The following is a 7,697-nucleotide window of genomic DNA, read 5'->3' on the forward strand; positions in this document are numbered from 1 at the left end:
ACATAGATCCACCCACTGTAAAATGACCTAATGAGTAAGTAATTTACTGGGTTCCTAAACCCCCTCTGGGCCCCAATGCAGATGGACACTACATTGTAGGACTCATAGATTTCTGCTCCATTTGAGTCCATTCTTCCTAGATTTTGGTGAATGCCCATAAGGAAGCAGCTAAAATAGAGCAGAAAGTGCTCAGTATTAAGCTGAAATCAAATGGCCATGAACCACGGTACAAATACAGACCGTGATTTTCAGACTAACTGGTATGAACGGAGCAGCTTCATAGGCTAAAGAGCGGATAGTTTACATCTCATCTCAGAAACCTCTTGCGTTTGATGGAACAGAGTGAGAGAATTACTGACCCTAGAATGCTTCATAATGCTAAAGCCTCATTCACAAGGTCAGTCAGGTTTTTTTTCATGTATAGAACACATATCCATTATAGTCTATGGGAATGTTTCCACATTACCGGTCACAGTGTTGGACACATCTGTTCATGCAATGGTTTCCTTGTTTTTGTTGGAATGTACACACTGTAGATAAACAGTAAAGAAACACATGTGAAACAAACCAGAAAATGGGTTAATGGGGTCATCTGGGAGTTTGCTTATTTTTCACTACGGGGTTAAAAAATTACAGGCAGGTAGTTTTTAATTACCTGTCTATTCTGCCCGGCGCCAATCTCTGCCATCTCAGAGTGGTCACGGACCACCCCTGCCAGCGATTCTGTGGCATCAGTTGACCTCACATCAACACAGCAGCTCTTCTGACCTGTTGACGGGGCGTCACTGATGATGTCATGTTGATTGACAGCCGGTTCCTTGCAGTTAGGCGGTCAATCAGCAAGACATCGTCAGAAACGCCACATTGACAGAGCAGAGCGGAAAAGAAGAAGCTGCTCTGTTGACGTGATGTCACCGGAAGCCACAGAATTGCCACCAGGAACTGTCCATTAGCAACTAAATGCCTGTAAGTTTTTAGACCCATAGGTAAAAATAATCAAAGTCCTGGAAAACTCCTTTAAACCTTAGATTCCTCAAAGTAATCCCCTTTTAGTCTAATGACAGCTTTACACCCCCTTGACATTTTCTCATGCAGTTTCAGCAGGTTGTCACCTGGAATGGCTTTCCAACAGTTTTGAAAGGGTTCCCATAGGTGCGGAGTAGGGATGGGCAGACCGATGGAAGTTCGTTTCTGGTACATAACTTTTGAAAAAGTTTGGTTCGGGTACCAGAGCAGTACCGGAACTTCCATCAGAACCCGAACCCCTTTGAAAATAATGGAGACTCGAACTCATGAGAAACTTAAAAAAATTCTCTCTCTCTCCCTTCTTACAAACAAGAAAAATTGATTCTATAGTAATAGCAAAAAATGGACAGAAAATTGGATAAAATCAGAATATAAAATCACTGGTGAAAATTGATCATTGTTTCTCTTATGCAGAACAAAAAGGAATGTCTCAATGAGTCCTAATAAATGCAAACATTTTACTAACTGGAAAATCGTGCATAGACGATTCAATTTAAAGGTTTTTGTTTATTTTTCCAAGGCGGACATTTATGATCTTCTACAGGATGATAATATATAGTATGTCTGATCCCCGGGAAGGGAGGTGTCTTCACTGTAATCCGACGCTGACCGTTACAAAGGGGGTCCCGTTCTAGTATTCTCACATCTCAGACTAAAATGAAAATGGGACAAATAACAATAGATGAAACTATGAGCATCAGATTACAAGATTAAAGAAATGTAAGTGATAACAGCTCATAAGTATTCTGCTCTGGGCTAAAAGTGAAGAGACAGGAAGTCTTTGGTACAGTACATGAAGTCCTAGCAGCATGTCGAGACGCCTGACAAATATGAGGTTACAACATACTGAGGGCCATGAATAACGTACATTTTTAGGAGCCATTAACTCTCTGCTATTGATAAAATGCTGCTCCAATGCGTTTTTCTTCCCCTTGGGCTTTCTAATTGCAAAGTCGGCAATTCCTGCAGTTTTGCAAACAGATCTGTTAAAAAAAAAATAAAATAAAGAGAATAGGAAGAACTGTCAGAACAAAGCTCAAGTATTTCAAGTTGTGTCAATGGCCGTAACTCCAAATATAAACATCTACTGCCACCTAGTGAGAGACTGCAGAATACGTCTAATCAGTAGATCGAAAACTGGCATGGAAATTATAATACACTGTGTTCCAAATTATTATGCAAATAATATTTTCTCAGATTTTCCCAAATGACCTATATGAATTGCAGTCATTGTAATTTTCCAGTCAAATAACTATTAGAGTACAATTGAAAGGTTTTTGTACAAACTGCCTATGATAACAGTATATTTTTAAAAAAATAAAAAACTCAAACTGCACTCAAAATGCACGGTCTAAATTATTATGCACAGTAGAGTTTTCAACCTTTTAATTTTAATAAAGAACAAAAAAATGGTCATTTTTGAAATTATAGGCATTAGCAGGTTATTACAAACTGAAATCAAACAGTTTTCAACTCAAAACTTTATTCTAGGTGATGTTACATTTGCACATAGGACCCCTTGTTCGAAAGGAGCTTCTGAACTCTCTCGTCCATTGAATTTGTCAGGTTTTGGATGGTTTCTGCTTCAATTGTTTTGCATGAGGACAGAATACCCTCCCAGAGCTGTTGCTTAGATGTGAACTGCCTCCCGCCTTCATAGACACTCCTTTTGATGATGCTCCAGAGGTTCTCAATGGGGTTGAGGTCAGGGGAGCATGGGGGTCACACCATAAGTTTGTCCCCTTTTATGCCCATAGCAGCCAGAGATGCAGATGTGTTATGTGCAGCATGAGACGGTGCATTATCATGTATGAAAATGATCTTGCTGCGGAATGCACGGTTCTTCTTCTTGAACCATGGAAGGAAGTGCTGTTTGAGAAAATCAACATACTTTATGGAGTTCATCTTTACCCTTTCAGGGATCCTAAAGGGGCCGACAATCTCTCTCCCAATGATTCCAGCCCAAAACATTACTCCACCTCCTCCTTGTTGGCGCCGTAGCCGTGTTTGCATGGGGTGTCCATCAACCAGCCATCCTCCACTCCATCCATCTGGACCATCGAGCGTTGCACGGCACTCATCCGTGAACAAAACAGTTTTAAAGTCAGTCTTCATGTATTGTTTGGCCCACTGGAGCCGTTTCTGCTTGTGGATAGAGGAGGTCGACAGGATGGCTTACGCACAGCTGCAAACCTCTGAAGGACCCTGCATCTTGTTGTTCGGGGGACGTTGGAGGCAACAGCAGCTTCAAAAACTTGTCTGCTGCTATGACAAGGCTTTTTTGCCGCTGATCTTTTAACCTGACGTAATTGCCTGTAGGAAAGAGTCCTCAATTTTCCCTTATCAGCACGCACATGTGTGTACTGTGAATCAGCTACATACTTCTTGATTGTGCGATGATCAGGATGAAGTGTCTTGGCAATGTTGATTGTAGTCATGCCTTGACCTAAACACTCCACAATTTGTTGCTTCTCAGCAGCCGACACATCTTTTTTCTTTCCCATTTTGGCAGAAAATGTAGGCTGCTTAATAATGTGGGACAGTCTTGCCTTTCATTGGACACACCTGCCAAACTATCTAGCACAGGTGTCTGCAATTGCTTACAGTGATATAAAGATCCCTGACACACATCAATATCAATGAGTTTAATTGACAAACAAAAAAATTCTTACCTTATCACTCCTAAACACTTTTTGCATAATAATTTGGAACACAGTGTATTTATCCATAATTCTACACTATATGCCAGACATATCCCAGCCTATAATACCGCTTCCGATGGAAAGTCAGATTCTGCGAACATCCTAGGCAGCAGAGGTAAAGAATGGGATCAAAGAAGCTTGTGGGTGCTATTACTATTAATAATAATTATCTAGCAGTATATAGCACCACCATATTCATTGATTTCAGGGGGGAAATGTACAAATAATATCAGACATTAAAGAGCAATACATTACTTTACAATTCAAAGAAGAGGAGTGAGGGCCCTGCTCACAAGAGCTTGTGAGGAAATAGGTAAAAAGTGCTTGTATTTGTAAGGTCTAGCCATCACTATAATAAGGTTATATATACAAAGCTTTATAATCCAGCCAGTATCTATATATGTCCAGGTATGACATGATACTGAGTGCATTGAGTGTGGATGAAACTGTTTAACCTCTTTACCCCCGAGGGTGGTTTGCATGTTAATGACCGGGCCAATTTTTACAATTCTGACCACTGTCACTTTATGAGGTAATTACTCTGGAACGCTTCAACGGATCCCCCTGATTCTGAGATTGTTTTGTCGTGACATATTGAACTTCATGACAGTGATGAAATTTGTTCAATATCATTTGTGAAAAAAACGGAAATTTGGGGAAAATTTTGCAATTTTCAAACTTTGAATTCTTGTGTCCTTAAATCAGAGAGATAAGTCACACAAAATGGTTAATAAATAATATTTCCCACATGTCTACTTTACATCAGCACAATTTTTTAAACAAGTTTTTTTTTGTTATGAAGTTATAAGGGTTAACAGTTGCTCAGCAATTTCTTATTTTTCCAACAAAATTTACAAAAACATTTTTTTTTAGGGACCATCACATTTGAAGTGACTTGGTCTACAGGTGCATCTCACAAAATTAGAATATCATCAAAAAGTTAATTTATCTCAGTTCTTCAATACAAGATTTATTTCTGTTAATGTTAATGATTATGGCTTACAGCCAATGAAAACACAAAAGTCATTATCTCAGTAAATTAGAATACTTTATAACAACAGCTTGAAAATGTTGGCCTATGGAAATGTATGTTCAGTAAATGCCCTCAATACTTGGTCGGGGCTCCTTTTGCATCAATTACTGCATCAATGCGGCGTGGCATGGAGGCGATCAGCCTGTGGCACTGCTGAGGTGTTATGGAAGCCCAGGTTGCTTTGATAGCAGCCTTCAGCTCGTCTGCATTGTTGGGTCTGGTGTCTTTCATCTGTTGACAATACCTCATAGATTCTCTATGGGGTTAAGGTCAGGCGAGTTTGCTGGCCAATCAATCACAGTGATACGGTTGTTTTTAAACCAGGTATTGGTACTTTTGGCAGTGTGGACAGGTGCCAAGTCCTGTTGGAGAATGAAATTTCCATTTCCAAAAAGCTTGTCGGCAGAGGGAAGCATGAAGTGCTCTAAAATTTCCTGGCAGACGGCTGCGCTGACTTTGGTCTTGATAAAACACAGTGGACCTACACCAGCAGATGACATGGCTCCCCAAACCATCTCTGATTGTGGAAACTGCATACTAGACCTCAAGCAGCTTGGATTGTGGCCTCTCCACTCTTCCTCCAGACTCTGGGACCTTGATTTCCAATTGAAATGCAAAATTGACTTAGTGTGTCAATGACTGCCTTCTGGACATCTGTCAAGTCAGCAGTCTTCTCCATGATTGTGGAGCCTACTGAAAAAGACTAAGGGACGTTTTTAAACGCTTAGGAAGCCTTTGCAGGTGTTTTTTGTTAATTATTTTAATTTGCTGAGATAATGACTTTTGTGTTTTCATTGGCTGTAAGCCATAATCACCAACATTAACAGAAATAAACACTTGAAATAGATCACTCTGTTTGTAATGACTCTTTATAATGAGTTTCACTTTTTCTATTGAAGAACTGAAATAAATCAACTTTTTGATGATATTCTAATTTTGTGAGATGAACCTGCATATGACAGAAAATACCCAAAAGTGACACCATTCTAAAAACTGCACCCCTCGAGGTGCTCAAAACCACATTTAAGAAGTGTATTAACCCTTCAGGTGCTTCACAGGAATTTTTGGACTGTGGAAGAAAAAAATGAACATTTTAACTTTTTTTTCACAAAAATGTTACTTTAGACCCAATTTTTTTTTTATTTTCGCAACGGTAACACAATGGACCACAAAATTTGTTGTGCAATTTCTCCTGAGCATGCTGATACCCCATATGTGGGGAAAATTGAGTGCAGGGAGCCAGTATTGAGCATGTTCTCCACGCTGGCTGTCAGTTTAACAGCTGGAGTGGAAAATGGGTGAATCATACTCCCAACGGGCAGCAAAACGCTGCCGCCTGAGTGACACCTCGGACCACCACATTAGACGAACCGACGGCGCTCCCTTGTGGCTGCACCCGGGGCAAATGTCCTGCCCACCCCTTTCTAGATACGCCCCTGCTGTTACTAAGTAAAAAAAGAAATAAAAAACAATATTAAAAAGACCAATATTAACACCATACAGTGACTACCAGTCCTGTAGAACATATAAGGGATTGCGGTTCAAGTATATATAATATAGTGACTTACAGCTGATGTTCTTTATGGTGACAGTGTAAGGTGCCCCAGCGAGGTAGTCGTGGGCGAGCTGTAGCCCCCTCTCGCTATGGCACCCTACAGTCAATACGTGTCCTCCCTCTGAAGTGTGGCTGTGTATGTAGTGCTCTTCACTTACTTCAAGCCATCCGATCGCGGCTGTCTCCAGGCATTTCTCTTCTGGGACCAGGGCAGCAATAAATTCAGAGGACACGAGGTTCTTAACCAGAACTTGGACTTTACTTGGGGAAGAGGAATATGTACAATATTTTCAGGCAGATATAATGGATAAGGCCCAACAGGTTATCATCTCTCTCACAGGTGCTGGTAACTCCTTCAGCCCTGATTCCCTCTTTAAGTGAAGCATCTCTGTGACTCTAATCTCTGGCCCAAGAGACTCTTCTGTAATACTGACAGTGACCTGGATCCGATATCTCTCCCCCACATCTTAGCTTGGAGTCCTATTTATCTTCCTCTGCTTCCTGCAGACTAGAAGTGCCCCGGGTCCTCACTACCTTTGATGAGTTTCTCCGGCCGGCTGACAGGACTCGTGCTCTTGTGTGGGGAGACTTGCACACTGGTGATCCCACTGTCTGAGGGTATGGAGCTCCCGTCTACCCTAGCAGCCACTATAGTCAGGCTGCCTGAACGATTTGCTGTCCAATCTCTTACTGAAGAATCACTTCCTGATTCTGGAAACTAAACAGAGATTTTCCTAATGTGCCCACCCTCAGTGAGCTGTCATCACACAGCATTAACTCATCCCTGTCTGTAACACTGCTAGCAGACTCAACCTGACATCTGCACCCAGGACAGTGGCATCTTGTGGCTGTTTACAGGTACTGCAGCCCACAATGAATTATGCCAGGAACAAGCTCTATATCACTCAAGGCTTGATCTGGGCACTAAGTTCCCCCTCTACTCTACTGACTGGACCACTGAAGCTAACCCCTTAGCTTGGCCTACCACAGTTCAGAGAGGATTAACTAAGGGAACATTTTCCTTAACTACTTCAGTGCCTAGGGAAGGCTACATCCTTCCCCACTATTACAACAGCGTTCACTTTTCCAGTCTCTTCTATCCGGCACAGACCGACATAATGACTTCTTCCAGCCACAACTCACCTGCAGAGTTTAGAAGAAAAACACATTTAGGGTATGTGCCCACGGTCAGGAGCCGCAGCGGAATCCCATCTCCTCTATGCGTCTCTGTGCACCTGCGGATCACCCGCGAAAACTGACATGCAGCGTGTCTTTCAGGACCGCAGCATGTCAATTTCACTTGTGGGTCTGCATGTGGACTTTCCCCATAGATTAACAACTATGAGGAAAATCGCATGTTAAAAAAAAAATCACGCCGCTC

At 41.6% G+C, this 7,697-nt stretch overlaps 1 long non-coding RNA gene across 1 annotated transcript; it reads right to left on the minus strand.

Annotated features, from left to right (window-relative positions):
* Positions 1-1,464: 1,464 nt before the first annotated feature.
* Positions 1,465-7,100, minus strand: LOC141264218 (uncharacterized). The gene is made up of 2 exons (XR_012319839.1): positions 6,475-7,100; positions 1,465-2,009 (listed from the first exon to the last, which is right to left on the minus strand). It is a non-coding gene; the product is annotated as an uncharacterized lncRNA (long non-coding RNA).
* Between the last annotated feature and the right edge of the window lie 597 nt (positions 7,101-7,697).

The sequence above is a fragment of the Phyllobates terribilis genome, unplaced genomic scaffold (genome assembly GCF_046119375.1).
Source record: "Phyllobates terribilis strain yellow unplaced genomic scaffold, ASM4611937v1 Scaffold_4__5_contigs__length_816908805, whole genome shotgun sequence".
Taxonomy (NCBI): domain Eukaryota; kingdom Metazoa; phylum Chordata; class Amphibia; order Anura; family Dendrobatidae; genus Phyllobates; species Phyllobates terribilis.